This window comes from Delphinapterus leucas, chromosome 7 (genome assembly GCF_059928025.1).
Source record: "Delphinapterus leucas isolate spDelLeu-1000000601 "Yukka" chromosome 7, BTC_Dleu_Yukka2, whole genome shotgun sequence".
NCBI lineage: Eukaryota > Metazoa > Chordata > Mammalia > Artiodactyla > Monodontidae > Delphinapterus > Delphinapterus leucas.
Genome location: NC_143135.1, coordinates 42,299,469 through 42,322,364, shown reverse-complemented (window position 1 = coordinate 42,322,364; position 22,896 = coordinate 42,299,469). Strand labels below are relative to the sequence as shown.

General features: G+C 46.3%; 1 protein-coding gene and 1 pseudogene across 9 annotated transcripts in view; one reads left to right on the top strand and one right to left on the bottom strand.

Moving 5' to 3' along the window:
• BMAL1 (basic helix-loop-helix ARNT like 1) overlaps positions 1 to 22,896 on the top strand; it is a 106,387-nt gene that overhangs the window by 4,702 nt on the left and 78,789 nt on the right. The window contains exon 1 of one of the 9 annotated variants that reach the window (XM_022555706.3): positions 6,559 to 22,514. The exons of the other annotated variants lie outside the window; for them this stretch is intronic. The gene's annotated coding sequence lies outside the window, so the exon portion shown is untranslated. Of the gene's footprint in view, positions 1 to 6,558; positions 22,515 to 22,896 lie in introns of those variants that run through there. 9 annotated transcript variants of the gene reach the window in all.
• LOC149748719 (uncharacterized) lies at positions 10,005 to 12,363 on the bottom strand (annotated as a pseudogene).

The window sequence follows — 22,896 nt, the reverse complement described above, 5'->3', positions numbered from 1 at the left end:
AATCACAGGCATAGGGAGCCTTCAGGATATGCTTGTCCAATCCCAATTAATGATCTTGAGGAGGAGGAGATGGGGTGGGATAGGCACTCAGGGACTAAGCACATGGAGGGAAGGGGATATACCTGTGGAGAGGTGGGAGCATGAGAGGAGGGATGCAGCAGGGGCACGAGTGGGCGTGGCCATGAGTAGTTAGGTCTGCACGGAAGGAGGGATTGAGTTGGGGACCTAAAGTCGGGGAGATGAGATTGGGTAAGCTTTAGTCATCTTTGCTTCAGGAGAACGTTGAGTGCTGGCACATGATGGGAAATTATTTTTATGTTAGTACATGCTGTCCTTTTAAAGAGGGTAAACTCATGCTTATCCAGCCTGGTTAAAGAAGGGGATGGATGGTCTGTCTAATTTAATATTCTGGTTAATACTCTACCCATTAGATTTTGTACATATGCTGAGTAAAACATTTACAAGTACTTATGCTTTCAACTACTGTTTGAAATGTGTGACCTGGGCAAATTAGCTAGCTTCTTTGAGTCTGATTTACCTCATTTGCAAAATAGAAATAATAATAATGATGGTAATGGCAGCTAACATTTATTGAACATTCTCTAAGTGCCAGCAGATATGTTAGTCACCTTATGTTTATTAACTTGTTTAATCCTCATAACAGCCCTATGAGGTAGGTACCATGATTATCCTTATTTTACAAGTGAGGTGGTTTTGTGAACTGCCCAGCTGGTATGGGGTGGAGCCAGATTGGTGCAGGGGGACGGGGGAGGGACGGACACTTCCCAAGTCTGCTGTCTAACCACTGCGGTAGATGCCTGCTGGGAGGAACCACTGGATTTGATCCCGTGTCTGAAGCAGCCAGCACCAGGCCAGGAGCCAGGCAGGCCCGAGGTGATTGGTGACCAGTCTTATTGCTGACAGACATGGTGTATACCTCCTTTTAAGCAGGACTGAAGTCCTCTGTGGTGGGACACAAGGGGTGCACGTCTGGATATTACCCAGGTGTGAGTTACAGGGGCTTGTGAGTGTGCATCTCACATCCTGTTGTACATTTCTGTATCTCTTGCTTCCTCCTGCCTTTCTGCGGCGTTGCTCTGACGTAAGCCTCATGTGGCTCAGCCAACCCCTCCCCAGGCAGCTTGTGTGAGATGAACCTCCTAACAGAACTCCTCACCCACTGCCCCCGCCGGACCATCTGCGGAGAGCGTCACGGGGAGGAGACCTTTTGTAAAGTCTCTCACCTTCTTCCTCTCTCCAGCTTCTTACCCCAAAGACAGATGTCCACAGCCTTAATGTGTACGTATATATAAATATATTTTTTAATGCCAGTTGTTCCCCAAATACATTTAGATAGTAAGGGAAACATTGTTTTATCTCAAGAACCCGTTACATAAAAATGTGTTATATAATGTTCAAATGTATACTGCACGGTGAAATTAGATACTACTTTTTTTTTTCTCAAAGAATAGAAAGATAATAAACACAGGCTATACTGAAGGTAATTAAACTCAGATTTGAAAGGCATGGAAAGACATGCCCTGCCCTCAGAGTTATTGTTTTAAATCTCTGTTCACCTTCTTGAATGCTCCAAGTATAGAATGTTTGGGAAGTTGACCTGAATCTGCCATGGAATGCTACTGTGAAATACTCTGGAAGTCGTCTTTTTTTGGGGGGGCGAAGAGGGGGGATGTCTCCTGCTCACTTATATCTCTCTCATGTCTAAGCAGAGGGAAGAGGCTCTTTTTGCCTCCCTCATGCTTAGACCATCAAGGTCATACTTTAACCAGTTTTCTGCTCTACCTTCTACTTCCTTCACTTCCTCCCACATGATGTGGCCAACTTTGCCTTCCAAGAACAGCCCTGCTGCCAGTGGCCTGTGGTTGACACTCCTGTATCCAGTCTTCCAGGCTCTCCAGAGTCTGACCCTGTTCCCCCTGCTCACCAGCCCTGCTCCCTGCCTCTACCTCCATTTGCAGACCGAGCCCAGTGCCTGGGGTTCAGTTCTGCTTGTCCCTGCCCAGGCCACCCCATGCCCTACTCTCTCCTTCTGTCTGTCTTCCCTCAGCTCTCCCCCTTGACCTGAGAGGCCTCTCTTCTTGGCCCCAGCCTGCCTTGAAACTCCCTTCTTTGTGAAACCTCCTCTGATGACATTTGTCCCCTTTGTGCTCTCTCTCTCACACTTTTTTTACTTTTGATTGCCAGCCATTCATTCAGAAGCATTGGCACTTCATAATTAGCATATTGATCATATCGATTCCAATTAGGATGGTCAGTTCTCTCATTTTTTAATTCTTATGAATAATTATCTTGTCCTCACTTCCCACCCTCCAATTCTACTCATTGACTCATTCAGTGAAGTTTATTGGATGCCTGCCGTGTGCATAGCAGTGTTCCAGGCACTGAAGGTACAGCAGTGAACAAAACAGTCCCAGGGGAAGGAGACAGACCGTAAACAGTTAAGCATGTTAACTCCTGGTAGTGCTAGATGCTAGGTAAGCAACCACATAGAGTAAAACAGTAGTGATGATGAAGGAGGTTGCTTTAGCTGGGTCCTTGGGTGAAGAGGTGACATTTGAGCTCAGCTGCAGGAAGATGTGGGGAAAGTATCTTAGGAAGAGGGAACAACCAGTGCAAAGGTCCTGAGATTGGAAGTAGTTTTGTTTTTGAAGTAAAATAAAGGCCAGTGTAACTGGATTTTTAGTTCCTTGAGTTTAGATGTTTTATCCTCCCTGTAACCCTTAGCTCAGTGCCAACAGCCCTGTAAATACTTGCACTCAAAATTGGAGCATTTGCCCTTGGTTATACATTGTACAAATAGCAGTTTACCATATCCTGCTGAGAAGGCTTTTAATAAAACATTATATTGCACATAAACAAATTAAGGGTTTGAAGGGTTTTCTCATAAATATACTCCTAGCATGTATCACTAACTATTACTGGTTTTGTTTTGTTTTGTTTTTTTGTGGTACGCGGGCCTCTCACTGTTGTGGCCTCTCCCGTTGCGGAGCACAGACTCCGGACGCGCAGGCCCAGCGGCCATGGCTCACGGCACCAGCCGCTCCGTGGCATGTGGGATCCTCCCGGACCGGGGCCTGAACCCGCGTCCCCTGCATCGGCAGGCGGACTCTCAACCACTGCGCCACCAGGGAAGCCCTATTACTGTTTTAATTATGTCTAGTGCAGAGCTTCAGACTTCAGAATTCTGTTTTATATGCACAGCCATCTTAAAAACAGATTTTGTGTCAAAAGTTCATTTGTAAGGCATTTGATGGAAACTTGGGATAAATTTTTCTATAGAAAAAAATGAACTAAATGGTGGTTTGGTTCCCAGGCAAGCCCACAAAAGCCATTTAGTGCTGACTCTAGCTGAAACCATACTATTTAGTACTAAAGCGTTATCAGCATTAATTAAGCCTTCTGAAGCTAGACCCCCATCTATATAGCATTAAAGGTCATTTACTACTAGCGTTAATGGGACCCATTTACCTAAGTCACTTCTCCTCCTATTTTTCTAGTCTGACAAAAAGGTTTATAAAAGGGATTTTTGCCTTTGTGCCTTTAAGATTTCATTTCATGTGTTATAAATGAGACAGTGGTGTGGAGAGTGGGGAAAACTGCGGGCTGGGAGCTGGGAGAGGCCTGGGCTCCAGTCTTTGCCAGCCACTGACTTGCTGAGTAACTTTGAGTAAGTTGCGCTCATTGAACTTTGATTTCTCAGGTCCTTCTTGGCTATAAAATCCTGTTTTCTCAATGTCACGGGAGAACATGCATGTATTTCATTGTTCAAACCTGCCCTCCAGTAGCTACCTCCACTTTCGTTTTGAAGAAGTAGGTGGCACACAAACAATGAGGAACTCAAGAAGTTCCCATGTGTGGTACCCAACAGTTATGCCTTCAATATGAACCTTGATTTTAATCTGCTATCTCTCTTGACGAGTTGAAAGAAATTTTGTCCTAGAACTTTTGGTCCAGATAAGATTCCTGTGTTCTTCGTCAACTTATCTTCCATGTAATTATGTAAATCATTTTTTCTTTTTAACTCTTAGGGATAAAAATGGTGACTCTGGTTTGTTGCTTTTGAAATATACTTATAAGTGCCCTTAGGGAATGGAACGAGTTTGCAGGAGGGAGCAGAGCTGAAGGAGTGTGGGATCAAAAACAATTTTAAATGTTAAATGCAAAGCTATTTTCAGTATCCTGCTGGAGGAAAAAAAAATTTTTTTTTTTTTTGAGACTTTAGATTAGAAGAGGTTCCTGCTCCAAAGGAGAAGAGCTTCAGGTTTTGCAGTGGTGAAAACTACCCGATCCTTTACCTACCACCCCCTCCCTTCCTGCTCTCCCACCTCTGAGTTGTTTTTGGCCTCAAGAGCCACATTTGCTATTTGAGAGGTTTGATATTTAAGCAATGCTAGTCTCAGAGCTCAGCTGGGACTTAGGGTGTTAGAGGCTTAGAGTTCAGCTGTCTTAGGGTGCAGAGTGCTACATGGCGAACTTCCCCAGTAGATTCTAGAATGAGGGAAGCCTCATTGGGAGTGACAGTGCACTTTGAGCTCTGCCCCTGTTTGGTTACTTGTGAATAGTATGTTTCATTTTTTTCTTTTTCCGTTACTTGAAGGCATAACAAGAGGAGTTGGTGCAAGAAGTTGTTGCTCTGCGGATTTCACTTGGGAGCTAGAGGGTGGCATTATACCTAGCGTTCCTCCTTAGATCCTGGAACACTGGCAGGAGTTTTGTCTGTTTTTTTCTCTGCTGTATCCCCAGCAACTAAGACAGTGTCTGCACAGAGTAGTCAATAAATTGTTGCTGAGTGAGTGAGTGCAGCTTGGGAAAACCTCAACTTTCCCACCCTAACAGTATATAGGCTCACGTGCTTGGTCTTGCAGCGTACTTTGGATTTTAGGATACTGTTTCCTTTTGCCACCTGTGTTTTTCTTATTCTTCAGGTTGGCCAGATATCAGTATCTTTTATTGATGATCAGGACTTAGCTGGCCATGGATGTCCCTGCCCTGCTGACGTTCATCTTTATGTTATCTTTAATTGGCTCCAAAGTACAGCAAATCAATAGCTGAGCCACATCAACTAAAAGAAAACCTACTGCATATTTCTTTGGGTGTAGTACTATACATTTCTTTATTCAGTCAACAAATACCTGAAGGGCAATATACCAGGCACCATGGAGACCCAGAGGAAGAACAGAAATAGTTGTTGTGGCCAAGGAGCCTGCAGTTTTATCTGCAGATGGATAAACCAAGGCCACATATAATGCCAATAAAGTGGTCTAGACGATCTGTAATTGCTACAGGAATTCAGAGACTAGAGAGTTCTTTGTGAGTTGCCACGTGAGGGAGGAGGCTTCATGGAAGTGACCAGATTTAATCCAGACTTTTTAAGGATGTGTAGAATTTTGATTCACAGAAAAGGGTAGCACAGGTATTTCCAGGGAGCAGGTGGGTGGGAACACATCATAATTAAAAGCACAGAGGTAGGAATGACCAGCTTTTATTCAGGGACACAGCCTTGCCTAGAATGGAGGGTTCTTCATTTCAGACGATAATAATTGCTAATATAGAGAGAGTTCTTATGATGTCCTTAGCACTTCACATATATTACCTGATTTAATGCCTACAAAACCCCATGAAGTAGGTACAATTATTAGCATCATTTTAGAAATGAGGAAATTGAAGCACAGAGTTATCCAGTAACCTGCCTAAGGTCACATAGCTAAGAAGCAGTGGATCCAGGTGTAAAAACCAAGCCATGGAGACTCTTGACCAGTGGAATCCTCTGTCTCCCACTGTCCTCCAGATGCAGGATTTGGGCTTGGCTGGGGGTTTTAGAGTCATGAGCTGGAAGTGGACAAGACTCTATTTAGTCCAATCCTTAGTTTTGTAGAAGAAGAAACTCAGCAAGGTTAAGTGGCAAGTCAAAGTTTACCTAGTGAGGTAGAGAGTGGTAAAAAACCACTGAAGTTGTTTTATTCTGATTATGATTTTAGTGATGTGAAATGATGCTCCCTAAAGCATTAGTCCAGTGTGAATGTTCCAGCTGGATTGGAGCAGAGGGACTAACCGCAGCAGAGACCTGCTATGAGGCTACTAGCTGAATCCAGACAGAGATTCATCTCAGCGGAGCCAGAACTGGGAATTGTCAGTTATGTTAATCGGCATGGCTGTTTTCAGTTGCCCTTTAGAATTCTAGAGTGTGGGGAACATCTGCTTGTGTGAGTGGCTTTTAAGTATGTGAATCTGCACTGTACTGGGACCGAGACACCTTGGTTAATGAATTCTTGAGAAGCAAAGCACCATTATGGCAGTCAAACGTTTAAAAACAAATACCCACATTTTCCAGAAAGGTTCCCTAATTGGGAACCGGATAACCTGCGTTCTAGACTGTTTCTGCCACTCACACAGCAGATAGCTTAAGCCAAATAACTTAATGTCTCAAACTGTGGCTGATGCCTTATCTGTGGAACAGGTATAACAATTCCTGTCCAGCCCCTTACAGTGTGGTTTTGATGCTGGAGTGAGATAAGGAAAGAGTAGGGGTTTGGGAAGCGGTAAAGTTGCTCCCTGGTTGTAGGGAGTAGCAGCCGTGGTGTTAATAGTGAAGGTGTACTAGCCTTTCAGGGAGAGCCCGGAGGGCACCGAGGTAGTTCCCCTGCCTCCAGGGTGTGTTTAGGGATGTGGCGCTGTCCACCAAATGGGTGCTGACTAGCCTCATTTTGCTGGTGTAGGGCCGTGTTTTAAAGATGATGATATATTGCACCTTGAGAGATGGGGGGCCAGCCTCGGCATAGATAGAAAAGTTAGTCACAGACATCCTAGTTAATCTCTTCTCCTCTGTGCACACCTCTCAGGCTAGTGATGGACAGCTATGAACCAGAAAAACAAGTGTCAGGATCTAGCCAGCTGGCCAGCTGGGCATTCTTAGACGTTTCACCTATCCTGGGGCAATAGGAAGAAGTCCAGAAGAACCTTGATTGGTTTGGGGAATTAGTGGGTGATTCAGCATGCTGTCCAGGTAGTACTTGGTTATAAAGCTTGTAGCAAAGTCTTTATATGAAGGACTATAGATTTGCCAAATCTTAATTACTGTTAGTATTGCATGATGTACTTATTATTCATAATAATTATTATAGCAGTACTTAACCTTCGAGTGTTTACCATTCTGCCGAGAACTATGCTAAGTGCCCACATGGCTTTTCCCATTTAGTACTCACAGTAGCCCTGTGGGGTGGGCACTGTCAGTCCCACTTTCTAGTTAGGGAGACTGAGACCCAGTGCCTTTGATGGTACACAGTGAGTGGAAAAGCCATGATTCAAACCCAGGACAGTCTCACTCTGGAGCCTGCACTCTTACCTGATGCATTCTTCTTCCTCCCTTTTCCTGTGACCCAAAAATGCTTTCTGAATCTGGTTTTGAGGTTTCTGACAGCACAGTGGGTCTTTGGAAGGCATTTTTGGTTGATAGTGGCCATGTCTCTCCCTCCTTCACGGCCATGGCTGACATCTAGCAGCTCTTGCCGGCTTTCCTGTGGCTTGTGAGCAAATGGATGGCAAGGATGAATGCAGCAGATTGACTAACGCTTGCCAGCTAGTGCCTATGGGGGGATTTTAAAGAGGGAAAGAGAGGACTACGAAAGACTTGCTCTGGGTCAGTTTTTCAAAAAGTGGCTGGGTAGTTGGTAGTCTGCTCCCTTTTCACGTTGATGCTCGTCAAAATCTCACAAAAGCCTTTCCCGAGGTCACGGTCATGATAACAACGCCATCCACCTTTCATGTGTGATTTACAAAGTAGTTTTTACATGTATTGTCTAGTCTTCACCACTGCCTTATGAGGAGAGGAGTTATAAAGACTCATTTTGCAGGCTAGAAATACCTATAGAATTTAAACTACTGTTCAGGGTCCCAAAGCTAGTCAGTGGCAGAGTCAGGCTTAAACACCACTTTTCTGACAACTTCTACTTTCTTCCCAAGTTCCTCTTTGCTTACTCTGTTGAAGATGTTCTTAAGTGTTCTGATTTACTATATTCAGAGGTCAGCAGGAATTATTGAAGTAAAGTGCTACAAACTACACTGTTACTGAATCAGAATAAATGAAAGGTCATGTGATTGGTTATTGTGTTAGGTTTAATTGATTTGCACCTGCTTTTGATGGTACAGAACACACAAAGATCTTCTGCGGTATATTATTGGACCAGCAGCCCTTCTAGCTTTAAAAGTCCCAAGGCTTTAATAGACGCTAAAACATGGAGTTTATGTAATTCCTTTAAAAAGTTGACCATCGAGTTCTTGGTTGGGAACACAAGCTCTTATTATCACATTGTTTCCATGGAGAAATGAGCCTTGATTCACGTGATTTCAGCTCTTGGTGCCTTTTCTAGGAATGGAGTAAACTGCTGTAGGAGAGAGAACTGGTGGTGTTATCACTTAGAGCTGTCTCCCCTCCTGTTACTATAGGAGGCTGGTTTGCTTTTCTGGGCCCTCTCAATTTTCCTGTGACCTGAACATAAATCATCTTGGAGATCCTGTTAATTTCATTTTTGAAAAGTTTTCCATGAAATAAACCTGAATGGGATACTTTCTTATATAGTTTTGAACGTCCCCTTTAAGGTATTTAATTGGCGACAAGGGGCTTTGCTAAGAGAATGTAGAACTGATCTCACTCAAGCTTCTTGTATTAGATGGGACACAGAGCAAATTCCTGTATTAGGGAGCTCCACAGACACATTGGCTGAAATTGGGTGGAAACTGATTTCTTTCTCATGTACCAGTTTAGAGTAGATAAGGGTCCAGGCCTTCTGTCTTCAACACGTGGCTTCCACTTGGTGGTTGAAGGTGGAAGCTTCAGTTTTTACTGTCTCCCGGGGGAAAGGATCAGGGAGTAATACATGCAGTCGTTTTAAGGGCAAGACCTGGAAGTAGCACATTCTTTTATCCCATTGGCCAGAACTTAGTCCTATGGCTACATTTCGCTGCAAAGGAAGCTGGGAAATATCTTCAGTTGGGAGGCCATGAGTCCAGCAAAATCTGTTTTTCAGGGTGGAAAGGAGACTGAACACTGGGGGAGGCTAGCAGTGTGCTACACTGTAGAAGGGAGTAAATAGGATCTGAAACTCTTGCCAGGAAAGCTGGGAAGATGCCTGAGTCCAGGGTCAGAATCTAAGAAGGCTTCCAGAAACCAGGACACGTACAGCCATCTAGAAGTCAGGGCAACTCATTGCTCAGAAACGGGGGACTGGATGAAGAGTCAGAAAACCTAGATTTGAGTCTAGCTCTTCCATGTCATAACCTGGGGTAGAATACTCCAATGAACGTTTGCCTTATCATCTAGAACATGGGAACAATGGCGATGACCTTTCTGTCTCCCAGGCTTAGTGTGAGGGTGATGGATGGGGAAGTGCTCTGCAAACTGCAGCTCCATGGAAGTGGGCACAGCGTCTGTGTTATTCAGTGTTGTTCACCTTTGTGTCCAGAGCACCCAGCCCAGTGCCTGACATGGACACGTTTGTTGAATGAAGTGTGAACTGTTATGAGAGGTGAAAAAAGAATGCCTTGTGCTAAGGAGCTCTTGATCCTGGATAGTCTTCTCTGCTAGGTGGAAAGGTTCTTCTACTCTTCACTGGCCAAGGCCTTGGGCCTACATGTAAAACCACATACCCCACCAGGATGCAGGCAGACATCAGGGCAGCTCCCAGCCGGGTAGCACATGACACATATGTCCTTGGCAGGGCTGTTTGCTTACTCCACAGTTTAGGTCACAGAATACAACAAAATTGGAGATAAGACTTTCGTTTGGATGTCGTGGTCCGTGAATGAGAACTGATCATCTTTAAATGGTTTGGTTCACCTGCAGATTGGAAGATAAAACTTTCCCAAGACCATTAAGACTTGATTTTTTGCTTCAAAACAATAAGATACAGTTATAAAATTCTTTTGTTGATTTGAAAAATGTGTGGCTTGTTCAAAATATATTTCTTGAAAATATGATATAGGTAAGAGAATACAAAGATGAGTTTAATCCTTCTATCTTATGGGCCATTTTTGTCTCAGCTGTAGTGATTTTTTTTTCTTTTGCTAAGGAAATGGGGGTTCAGTGGAATAATCACTTTTATTTTTAACTTCATGAAGGGTTTCTTTTATTCATTTTGTTATTTAATTTGTTTATTCACTAAGGGTAAACTTCTTTCTTGGAAACCAGTGGAGTGCTTTTAAGTGAACTTTACTGGAAGAGGGCAGGAACTGAAATTATATTCACCGTGTGCACTCAACTCTGTTAAAATTTCATTCATAGAAGGAGGGAAATGCACCAGTGTTATCAGTGGTTCTCATCTTGTGGAATTAGAGGTGATTTTCATTCTCATCTTCTTCTCTGCGGTTTCCTATTTTTCAACAATGAGCATGTATTACTTTTATAATCATAAAAGGCCAGTTAAAAATTAGTCCCACAAATTAATACTCTCCAGCCAAATCAAGAATCTTTATTTTTGGCAACCTGGCCTGGGTTTTAAACCATCATGTTAACTCAGACCTATCCAAATTATTTTCTGACTGAGGCATTTAGGAACTTGTTTTAAAGAGGATGTTTTCCTTTTGGAAATTAATGTAGAAAGCTAAATGTTTATAACGTGTTAGGAAAGATGTCCTGAGTAATGCTCCTCCTGGAATTTGACTAGCCTTTATTACAGTCACTTAAGGAAATGAATTTTGCAGGTTTCCCCTTCGCTGTGTGACTTGTTTTCCTTTATCCTGTACTCCTGTGTCCCTCAGGTACCTCTGGCTCTATTACCCTGGGATTGTGTGACCTTGTCCTTTGTTCTCACAGGACCCTTCCATTTCTAGTGTCCCCTCCATCTGTTCATGACTTTGTAGTTTTGGTTGTGGCTTCTTCCCACCGACATTTTTATAGAATGCAGAGGGCACATTGTTGTCCTTTTCCCCGTAGCAGCTTCCCCCTTGTCATGGCTCAGGTGAGTGGCCTGAGCAGTGCTTCTGGGGTGCGGTGAGGAGGAGGGGTCGGGACTGCAGGGAAGGGGTGGGGGCCCTGCGCTGGCCGAGAGCTTTGGGGGAGGCACTGGGCCATCCGTCCAGCACTTAGCCCACTCCTGGCAGGGCAGGCTCAGGCACAGCTCTTCGAGATGACTGCTTGGTGTTTGAAGCCAGGCAGTCTCCGAGCCATGCATTCGTTTGCTATGATCCTGCAATGTGGCAGCCACTGTTCTAGATGCTGGCTGGGGGCACAGCGATGAGCAAGGCAGGCCTGGCCTCTGCTCCCATGGAGCTTTCATTCTGGTGGGAGAGAGAAGCAGTCCACGGAGAAATAAATGATAAAGATAATTACAGATTGTAAGAGTGGCCCCAGAGGTGGTTACATGCGCCCATTTGTAGTGGAGCAGGGGGACCAGAGTTGGAAAGCTTCCAAGGCCTGGCTCCTGCTATGTCCTCGGTACTTTCTGGCACAGAGGGGTGAGATCAAGGAGACCTCTGAGCTGCTTCTCCCATTCAGTCAGCCTGGGCCAGCCGGGATCTACAGGTGGAGAAAGCAAAAGCTGAAGGCATGAGCCAGGGGCCGGCTCTCTTGGTCCCTCCACCTGCCCGTCTCTGGACTGCCCAAGGTGCATGTCTATCTTTTCTGAACAGTGATGAGCCAGTTTGCACATAGGGGTCTAGATTTGTGCATGCCACAGCTTTGTCTAAAGATAAGCTTATATTCTCTCCCTAATTTCCAACTTTTAATGAGGACCAGCTTCTCATTGTCCCTCCAGTGGGACATTGGGCTGTTACCTTCGGGCAAGTAGTTTTCATTAGCTTCACCCTGCTTCCCCATCACCCAGCCACCCCCAGTCCTTTCGCTTGTGCCTGAGTCTGACCTTTGCATGTATTTGGAAGAATTCACTGAGCTGTTGCCCTTTCTGAAACTCTTGATGACCAGCTCTCACAGGACCTTTTCGCCTCACTTATCTGCTTGGCTTTTGACTGCCCAGAAAAGCTTGGCGTTGGTCAAATAAAAGTAATTTTCCTGAACTCCCTTGTTGAGCCCTCTTTTATATTATACTTCTCTGTCAGACTAGGACGCAGCCATTCATCCTGCTCTTCGTGTCTCCTCTTTCCGAGAACCGGGACAGACAGGCCCCTCACCCCCGTGGAGACTCAGCCCCCTTCCTCTACAGATATTATGACTGCTTCTCTGACCCTTCTCCTCCCATCTTCCTGCTCAAAGAGCAAAGCCTTTGAAGCTTGCCTCGTACCGGTTTGATGCAGTACAGGAAAACTTGAAGTTATCTGCCTCCTGAAGGGGTCTGGGGACTCACTTGGCTTCCAGAGCTCCCCCCCACCCCTCTCCCACCCACAAACTGTGCCGTTTAACCAGAGAACAAGTCATTCATGCAGTGATCATTTAACACTCCTACCAGGGCCTGCTTGGGAGGCTCTCTGTTACTAAATTCGGTTTTCTTGGGTGGGTGGGTGGGGGAGAGCTTGTTACTATTTTCATTCTTTTGGTGTTGTTACCATTCCTGTAAAAATATACCTACCTACATGCAAGTGTATGTGTGTATGTTTATGTATCTCCTTCTACTGATAACAAAGGCTTTGGAAGGAGTTGACCCTCAGAGGGCCTGGGTTTAAACCATGGGAGTGGTAGTGATCCTTGGGAAATAAATCCTTTTGTTCCAAATAGTCGCCGGCTCACATTTGGTAAAGTTTTGTTTCAGCCTTAATTTCATAGTTTTCCCTAGTTTCTGAGATAACTTTGGTCCACTGTATTTAGCCTCCAGAAGAGAATAGTTATTGGCTCCACCCCTTAAATTCACAGACTCGGTGAGGAAGGCCTTTCATTGGCTGCCTAGTGCCCATGACTCTGTCCAGCTCATGCAGCTCTTAGACATCGTCCCCACAGAGAGTGCTGTCCAGAGCTTTGGGAACTCAGAGGGACAAGGCACCTGTTACAGTCTTTCCAGCCCAAGCATATCTGCAGACCTCCTTTTCCTTGGCCACAACGTGGTAAATTGTGTCCAGTTTGCTCTGGAGTAAGCAATTTTATTTAAAAAAATTTAATCTGAAAGTTGCCCCAAGGTTGTCTGAATGCTGCCCTCTCTCCTCGTGTATTTTGACTGGTTAATATGGTGTCCTGGCCACACCTGCTGAGGAGGGATGGAAGAGGTAGCCCTTCCACCTGTTTTGAGACAGGATGGCCTGGATGAGGCTGCAGGGATGAGGGAGTCATCCATTCACTCAGCATCACTTGAGGGTCTACTGGTCACCTGGCATGAAGGGAAGCCACTGGAGTGTTGAGAGCAAGAAACTAATATCTGATCTATGTTTTTTAAGGACTCTTCTGGCTGCCTGTGGACTGAGGTGGGGATGACAAGCGTGGAGAGGGAGATGGGTTAGGTGGTGGTGGCTCTGGTCCAGGGAGCAATGCTGGCTTGGACACTGCTAGCAGGCTTCTGTGTGAGAGTGGCCAGGGCACAGACAGGCCTTCGCTGACTGCCCTTGCCATTTTCCCCGAGTGTGCAAGCCCTGCCAATCTCCTGTTCTATGACTGATGCTGTTCATTCCACCTGGAATGTACTCATCCCCTGCTTCCCAGTCCTGGCCGATCTGCCACTGCCTGAGTACCTTGGGCAAGTTACCAAATCTCTCTTGAGCCTAATCTCTTCATCTATGAAAGAGTGATCATTGAACCATCCTCGTGGGATTGTGAGGATAATACGATACATAGTTGAGTGTGATTATTGCAGTAGCCTCCGAAGCAGTCTTCTGCTTCCAACCTTGCCTCCTTACTCTGTGCTCTCTGCCCAGTGATCCTGTGCAGAGGGGGTCAGCTCAGGTCATGCCTCCAGTTCAGAACCCTCTTGACAGTGGCTTCTTGTCTCACTCAGAGGAAAAGCCTTCTCCTGGCCCACAGGGCTTCCCAGTACTTCTCTGGCCTCATCTCCCACCCCAGGGCCTGGTGAGGATTTGAGCAGACTGGATTCTGCGTAGCGCACTGTGGTGCATGTGAGCGGCGCCCTCCTGAGCTGTGCAGTGCACAACTTGTGCGGCTGTCTGCACTGACCCTGCCTGCCCCTCTCTCGCTTCACTCCAGCCACCCTGGAATCCTTGCTGTTCTTCAAACACGCCAGGCGTGCTTCCTGTCCAAGCTCTGTCCACTGGCTGCCCCTCTGCCTCGAATGCTCTTCCCCCAGATATCCGGATGGCTTGTTCATGCAGCTTCTCCAGGTCTTTTCTCTAATGTCACCTGGTTTAAAGTTGTACCACCCAGCCCACTGCCCCACCCCCACGTTCCCTGTCTCCCTTTCTTGCTTTACTTTTCCTCTTAGTGCTTACTGCCATCTAACATATAATACATTTTACTTATTTATCTGGTTTATTGTCTTCTTTCAGTAGTTCTGAGGGCAGAAACGCGTGTTTATTTTGTTCACTGCTCTATCCGGAGTGCCTAAAACAGTGCCTGACAGGTAGTAGGGGTCCGTAATGAATGAGTGCATGAGTTTGCAGTAGAGCAAGCAAAGTGCTTGGTGCGGTGCTCAGCAGGCAGTCAGCACCCAGTACATGCTGGCGGCTCTTCTGCTCTTGTTGTTGTTGATGACCCCTCAGGAACCGTTCGGCTTTCTCTGAGCCCTTCCCCAGCCCCTTCTCTGTTGAATTGAATCCTGGCTGCCTCTCTTCCTTGCTGTTCTTCCCTCTGTGCCTTCTCTCTCTGGGTGACATTTGTCACGCTGCATTAGAGAGGCTTATCTCACTCTTTTCTCTTTGAGTTTGAATTCCTGCAACGACTGGTACATTTGGATTTGTGTCTTTGTGCCCTGTGCCCACTGGTGGGCACATAGTAGGAGCCCAGGAAGTGCTCATTGCAGGCAGCTGTGGTAGGTGGGATGCTCTCAAATCCATCAGGACCCTTACTAGCTGTCCTGGCTCCAGCATCACTGCCTAATGTTTGCACCCCATCCCAAGGGGGATCAAGGGAGAGTTTGACAACCACTTAAATGATGGAATCTCTAATGGTGTATTTAGAGCAGGTTTGGGGGAAAAGAGGGCCTCCTGTGCATAGTCCTTTGGATGGCAGTGTCTGGGTGACCTGCTTGTTCCATATTTGAGAGCCTGGCCCTTTGGCTACTTAGCCCATGAAGGGTTGGGGTCATTCAGTGGAGACAATGTGAGCAACACCAGTGTGTTTGGAGGAGGCCTGGGAAAATGAGAGAAAGCTTGAGCTGGCGTGTAGGGGCTTTGGGGTAGGGGAGGAGAGCATGGCTTCTGGAGGTGGCATAAGGGACGAGAGGGCAGCCCCTGGCCAGCCTGGGGAGGGGTGTGGGTGCCTTAGGAGGCCTGATTAGGTAGGTGGTGTGGGCCCCTTGAGGGAGGACCTTACATGCCAGACCGGAAGTTTGGCTTCTTGTATTGGCAGGAGGTGTCTAGACTGGGGATTCTGGTAGGGGTATGGGTAGGAATCAAGGGGGACGGGAGATGTGGGGAGGAGCTCTGGAGTCTTTTTCTCCTGTCCAGAGATGGAGTTGTCTTGTGGAACCCACAGGTGGCACAGCAGTGCCGGAGGTCATGCCTTTAGGGACCAACATTGACGCCCACAAGGGCAGTGAGCTTCATCTGAACCCACAAAGTACAGGAGGCTGAGGCAAGGGTTAGAGGCAAGGGTTTGGCATGGACTGGGGTACAAGAGGGGGCTTTTTCTCTTTGGGGGCAACTGTTGGTATCCTGGGGTCCCTGGGATCTTCCTGCCCTGCTCTGGTTGGTTCACCTGTTCATAAGCCACTGCATCTCTGTCAGCAGCTGGGTGCCGACACTTTGTGCAGGGCCAGTCTGACTCGTCTGTCAGTCTTGTATGAGGTTGCTCTACGGAAGAGCTTTAAACCCAGAGACTGGCAGACTCAGATTCAAGTGTCAGCTCAGCCCCTAACTCTCTGTGTGGCCTTGGCCAAGATACTTGTTCTCACTGGGGCTCACTTTCTTTATCTGCCAGGCTATCAGCAAACAAGCGAAATCCCTGTGTTCTAGGCTAGAGCCCCTTAAATCCCTTCTGCCTTGGGGCAGGATTAGCCTCAGAGGCTTAGGAAGGGCCGAGCCCTCCAGTGGGAGCCTGGTGGCAACACTGTGGAAAGGCCAAGGCTTGACTTTAAGTATCTTAGGGGTTTGAAAATTGTTTTCTCACCCAGAGATTGATTCATTCTGCAATGGAAGGGTTCTCTTCTCCATTCCCCTTGCCTGCTTTGGGATAGAATTCCTGAAATGACCTTGGCTTTGGGGCGCCTTTCCTATCTCCCATTCTATACTCCTAAGTAGGGTCCCTGCCCCATGCCCAGGCTTCACATTTCCCTACCACCAGCCCCTCTGGCCCTGTTTACTGAGATTTTCTCTCAGCTTTCCCCTAATTTTCCTTGCTTCTTACTTCTAACCTGCGACCTAATCTGCCCAGCTGGGGCAACCTTAGTGGCACAAACACATATCCCTACACATTGCATCCCCTTTCCTCTTAAGATGATATCCTCAGCGTTTTTCCATGTGGCTCCCTCATTTTCAGCATGCTTCTTTAGATGGCTGCATAACTACTATCAAGGGAATGCCCTCAATAAGACGTGAGCTTGTTATGGGGCATTTAGATTACTTCTAATTTTTGCTCTTTCAGCTCATGCTGCATTAAGCCGTCTTTGTGTATTACAGAATCATTTCATTAGTTTGGCATTTATCTGGCTAATGGCAATGGCCCAAGATTAGATGGAGAATCAGAATTTTTCTCTCCAAGAAGAATGAGGATATATTCAAATTTTACTTTACATGCTAGGAAGGTCTTTGTCATGTTTTCCATGAATGAAGAAGCAGGCTAACAGTAATGTGAAACTAGATGTAAGTGAAAGGCTGTGTATTTACAAGTAATACATGGCTTGTTTGTTCTTAAGTGTGGAGGTGAGCCCAGTACATTCTCTTAAGGAGCAATCTACCTGCTCAAATTGAGGAATTATGTGTCCCTATATCTTTGGCACTTTATTTAAAACAATAACAAAATAAAATAAACAATGATCTCTTCTTAAGGATGTTTTTAAGAAGTAGCCTAAAACAAAAAGTAAATAGGATTTTTGAGGGAAGAAAACATGTCTCCCTAAGACAGAGCGAGCCTGTCGGGAAGTACTCTTAGAAGTGGAAGCAGGTTGCAAACTTGCCAAAAGGTTGGCTTTTTGTTGGCCATTAGGAAATGGCTAGAATGAAACTGAGAAACAAATATGACTGACTTGGTCCCCTGTATTTTTTTTTTTTTTTTTTTTTTTTTTGGCTGCATTGGGTCTTCGTTGCTGCACGTGGGCTTTCTCTAGTTGCGGCGAGCTGGGGCTACTCTTCGTTGCGGTGTGCAGTCTTCTCATTGTGGTGGCTTCTCTTATTGTGGAGCACAGGCTCTAGGCATGTGGACTTCAGTAGTTGTGGCTCGCGGGCTCTAGAGCACAGGCTCAGTAGTTGTGGCGCATGGGTTTAGTTGCTCCACGGCATGTGGGATCTTTCTGGACCAGGGCTCGAACCCGTGTCCCCTGCATTGGCAGGCGGCTTCTTAACTACTGTGCCACCAGGGAAGTTCCCCCTGTATTCTTTTTAACCTGAAATCTGTGTTGGCTTTGGGGTGATGGGGGAGCTTCCCCTGTCCTACTGATCTGTTGTTGTTTTAGTCTCTGTAGATTGTTATGTAGACCCAGGCTTTAGGCTCTGCATTTCAGCTTAACCCAGCAAATGTTGACTGAGTCTTTACAGTGTATAAGGTTACAGGAGATAAAAATTTGGGAAGAAAAAACCCAATGCACCACTGTTTCTGAGGAGTTCATGAACTGGGAGTGGGAAGGTAAGACACATCTAAAATTAATGATTATTCAAGCGAGATTAAGAAGAGGGCCCTGGGAGAAGTCCGCCCCACCCTGTTAGAGAAGGGAGGTATTCCATCTCATTGGACAACTGGGGTGAGGGAATATAGAAAGGTGTTAAAGAGTGTTTGCTTTTGTCAGCACCTTAAGGCCTGGCTGAGATAGACATTCCCAGGAAAAGTGAAAGGCCTGAGTAGAGGAAGCGGAGGTAGAAGGACATGGTGTATGTTTGGGGTTTGGCTGAAACAATGGGCTCATGTAATAGTGGTCATAGCTAGCACATTATGGAGTGTATCAGGTGCGAGGCATGGTTCTAAGACCTTTATCTATATTAGCTCATTTTATCCCTGCAGTGATCCAAGTGAGGTCTTTTATAATTGTCTCCATTTTACAGATGAAGAAATAGACATAAAACAATTTATTATCTGTCCAAGACCATAGTGCTGTACAGCTAAGATCAGACCCAGCTGGTCTGGCTCCAGAGTATCTGCTTCTAACCACCAAGCTGTCCTGCCTCCAATATAGGGGAAGAACAGGCACTAGAACCAGAAAGGTGGGTAGACATCCTATCGTAGAGGCTTGGGGTACCAGTGTTTAGAGGTGCAGAGGTGGAAGAGGGGGCCAGAGACGGAGATGAGAGGGATCGCAGTGGTGGGTATGGGGGAGTTTGTGAGAGCTGTGAGGGGCCACAGGAAGAAGGAGTTTCAAAAAGGGGGTTTGTCAGCAAGGCCCAGCACTGCAGAGAGTTCCAGGAGGTGAGATCTGAGAGCAGGTCTGAGCCAGCGAAAGCTGAGAGGGCCTGGGAGAGAGGGGTTGGTCAGGCTGCAGACACAAAGGGCAATGGAAGGGTTCTGCAGGGTTCTGACTGCGGTGCTGCTCACTCCAGGATGCTGTGTATTTTGAAGATGGTGAAGCAGGTGCAGACATTGGCTATGATTGTCTGTGTCCTCTTGTCAGTAGAAAGACGAGAGCATGACAGAGAAGGGCAGGTGAGAGCTGGCACCGCTAATTTGGCAAACTCAGTGGCTTTTCTGCAGCCTAATGATTTCTGAAAGCTATTTGCTATGCTCAGGCACAAGTGTGACTGCCTCATCTGAATGCTGTAGCGATCACTGTTTTTCCTGGAAAATTGGGCCCATGTAGGCTCTGTGTGTCGTTTATTTGAGTTCCATTTTTATAGCCTTATTACCTTGTCCTCATGGTGCAAGAGGCCTCTCTTTTCTGGAGCTTTGCTGTGAAAATTGTTTCTTAAAAGGCACAAAGTGATCTCTCATCATTGGGGTTGTGCTCTCTCCAGAGCAGTGCTTTTCTGCAGACTTTTCATCACCCCTGACACCAGTTGTCATGTTTTTCTGATCATTTGCAATTTACTGAGAACTTTTAGGCTGCTCTTGAATTTCACTACCTAGGTGTTTGCCACAATTTCTTCTAGAAGAGTTTGTGCATGTAAATAATCCATTCAGTTTCTTCCTCTCTGATAGGTGTCCCTACCAGTGACTTTGCCAGCACCTGACACCCAGTCTTGTCCTCTGGCCTTGAGTTGACAGTGCTGGTAATTAGCATGTATGGAGCCTGAGCTGTTTCCAGGCACTATACTGAAAGATTTATGTTCATGATCTTAATTATTCCCAGTCCCTATAAAGAAGGTACTGTTACCCCCATTTTACAGTTGAAGGAAATGAGTCTTACAGAGGGAGAGTAACTTGCCCCAGGTCACACAGGTAGTAAATGGCAGAGAGGGCCTCCACCCAGGCCTTTCTGACCTTGGAGCCCATGTAGTCCATTCATTCATTCATTTATTCATTCGTTCAACAACATGATTGTCTACAACATTCCAAGCACTGTTCTAGACCCAGGGGATACGACAAAAAAAAAAGCAAAAATTCCTGCCTTCAGCTTACATTCAAATTTGGGGAGGTAGAGAAAAAAATAATAAATAAAATATACAGTACGCTATATGGTAATAAGGACTGTGGAGAAAAAGAAAGCAAGGCAGTCAGCTAAGAAGCGTTGGGAGCATTTTAAATAGAGCAATCAAAGAAGGCCTCATTGAGAAGGAGACCAAATTTTTAGGTTGAGTAGCAAACAGCCCCCCAAATCTCAGCATATCAACCCAAGAAAACTTTTATTTCTCATATAGAAAAGTTCCAATGTGGCTGCTCCTGGTTAAGCAGGCATCCTTCCTGGTGGTTATTGAGGGACCCACACTTCTTCTACCTTGTGGCTCTGCCCTCTTCAAGGCCCTCAGATTCCTTTCCATTCAGCTGGAGGGTGAGGAAAGAGAGAGGACTTTGTGGGGAGGTTTTTATGGGCCAGTCTGGAAGAAGCATGCATTCCTCCCACCCAGAACTCAGTCACACTCAGTGTACTCCTGACCGCAAGGAGGGCTGGGAAATGTAGTCCAGCCATGTGCTCACAAGGTAAAAAAAAAGAGTTTTGGTGAACTCATAGTGTAGTGGTGAATGAGGGGAAGAAGTGAGTCGTGGGTTTAACTGGGATAGAGCATTAGGCATGGGAACAGCAAGTAAAGGTGGCTAAGGTGGCTGGAGTGGAGCGAGGAGAAGATGAGGACATGGTGGAAAGTGAAGGCAGGGAAGTGAGGGGGGCCAGGCCATTAAGGTCATTGTCGGACTTGGTTGCATTGTGAGCGACTGATCTGAGTTGCATCGTGAAAGGCTCACCATGACTACTGTGTTGAGGGAGGACTCAGGGAGAGAAGTCGAGTCTGTTGCCGTTCGTTATCCAGTGAGTGGTGAGAGCAGCCAGGTCCAGAGTGGTGGTGATGGTGGAGGTGCGGAGAAGTGTTGGATTTGAGATCTATTCTGAAAGTGGAACAACAGGCTTTGCTGCGGGATTGGTGGTGGTGTGTGACAGAAAGAAAGGAATTGGGATAGTTCTGAGATTTTTGGCTTTTGCTTAATGACTATTAGGCTCACTCTCTACCCGCAGAAGTAAAAAGAGGGGGAAAGTTTTTGAAAAAAGATATCTGGACACCCTCTGGGCCCTGATGTATCTCGCGTAGCCTCTTCTCCTCCACAGTACTTTAGCACAGATGGGCAATTCTTTTCCACAACTGAGCTTTCAGACAGAGGGAGGACATCTGTAGCTCCTCCCAGCACAGAGCCTGGATGGAACAACTTTGGCAATGGTCTCACATCATTGCCTGGGATCTTTGGACTGAGTCTTGGGGCCCCTTGGACTGATGTGGAAGGGACCCAGTGTCCCCCTGGGTAACCAAGAGATAACCTGCAGAGGCCACTTCCAATCCATGCTGTGTGTAATGTAAGAATATAAGTGTGTTTGGGAGTGGAAGCGGAAGCAGTTTTCCTGGTTCTTACTTGGCAATCATGACCCGCCAAGGCAGAAATGAGAGATGGAATTTTTTAGTAGATGGCGCTCCCATTAGGAGCATAAGGGGAAGAAAGTCTGTCTTAAACAGAGCAGGGTATGAGCTGTGGCAGCAAATATCGCATGCCTACTAGGTGCTGGGCACTGGCTGGGTATTTTGGTTTCATTGGAGAGGGAAACAAATGTATTCTTCCTGCCCTCCGGACAGAGTAGACCCACGTGGCTAGATCATACAGTGATTTGCTGGAAGAAATTATATTTACACCTGAGTGTTTCTTTCATTTTCTTTTCTTTTTCTTTTTTTAGTGATTGTGAATGGTACTGTATTTTTAATTTCAGTGTCCACATGTTCATTGCTAGTATACAGAAAAACAATTGAGTTTTTATTTTGTATCCTACATCCTAGATAAACTCACTAATTAGTTGTAGGCTTTTTTTTTTTTGTATATTCCACAGGATTTTCTATCTAGACAATCACATAATCTACAAATACAGATGATTTCTTCCTTTCCAATCTGTTTCATTTCCGTTTGTTGCCTCTTGTGCTGGCTCTTTGCTGAGTAAGAGTGGTAAGAGTGGGCAGCATTGCCTATTCCTAATCCTGGGGGGCAGCATTCAGTCTTTCACCATTAAGTGTATGGTTAGCTGTAGATGATTTTTGCACATGTCATTTGCACTTTGTTGTATGGGTGTGGGTGGGACCATGGGGTTTTCTGTGGTGTTTGGCTGATATAGGGCAGTTACTATCTAAAAGTTGTCTATCTTGCTCGAGGCAGCAAGCTTTCGTTGGAGCCTTTTTCGTCTGTGCTTGTTGGCATCTCCAGGTTCTTCCGTTCCAAGTGAGGCAAAAAGAAAATGCAGGCCACTCACCATGGTGTCCTTCCTCCGGGCCTGAGGCCCCTCACTGGTCTGCCTTCTTCACTCCACCTTTCAGAGTCCTCTCTTGTTTGTTTTACATATCACGTGCAGGGGTTTTTGTTGTGCACAGCAGGTGGAATAGGGAAAGGTGTGTCTACTGCATCCTCCTGGAAGTGGAAGTGGTTGGGAGAAATTAGAGGATTGGGTTGAAGCCAGTGTGTGAAGGGCCTTCACGCCAGGGGTTTGACTCTGTAGGTGGCAGGAGGGATGTTGGAGGTTCAACTCTGCAGCAGTGTGGAGGGATGGGGAGGGGAGTGGCAGAGAGACCCGGAGGCTGGTGCCTGGGCCCAGGGAGGTGAGGATGCATTTCTGGACTGCGACAGCAGATGTGGGGCAGAAAGGAAGAAGGGAGAGTCCATGCGGGCCACAAGGAAGTCCGAGGACCAGGTGAGTCTGAGGTTTCTAGCTTGGGCAACTAGCTAGGAGATTGGGGAGCTAGGGGAGTGGTGTAAGTGTAACAGAGTAGGTATATTCTAGGCCTTTTAGAGCATGACCGGAAGATTGGACTAACTGTGCTTCCCTTCAGGGCCGGCTCCGCAGAGTAAGCCTGGCTGCTGTGTAAAACCCAAGGAGCACACATTCTGGGCAGAGGAAACATTGTGGGGAAAGGCACAGATACAGGAAACGTCATGGTGGGCCTGTTGGGACTCCAGCTAGCTGAGGCATAAGTGGGTAGTTCTTGGTTCCATAACTGGGAAGGGTGCTGTAGGAGTTCACAAAAGCAAGAGGTTCTGGAATGGGAGTTGATGCTGCTGGTGGTCTATCTGGC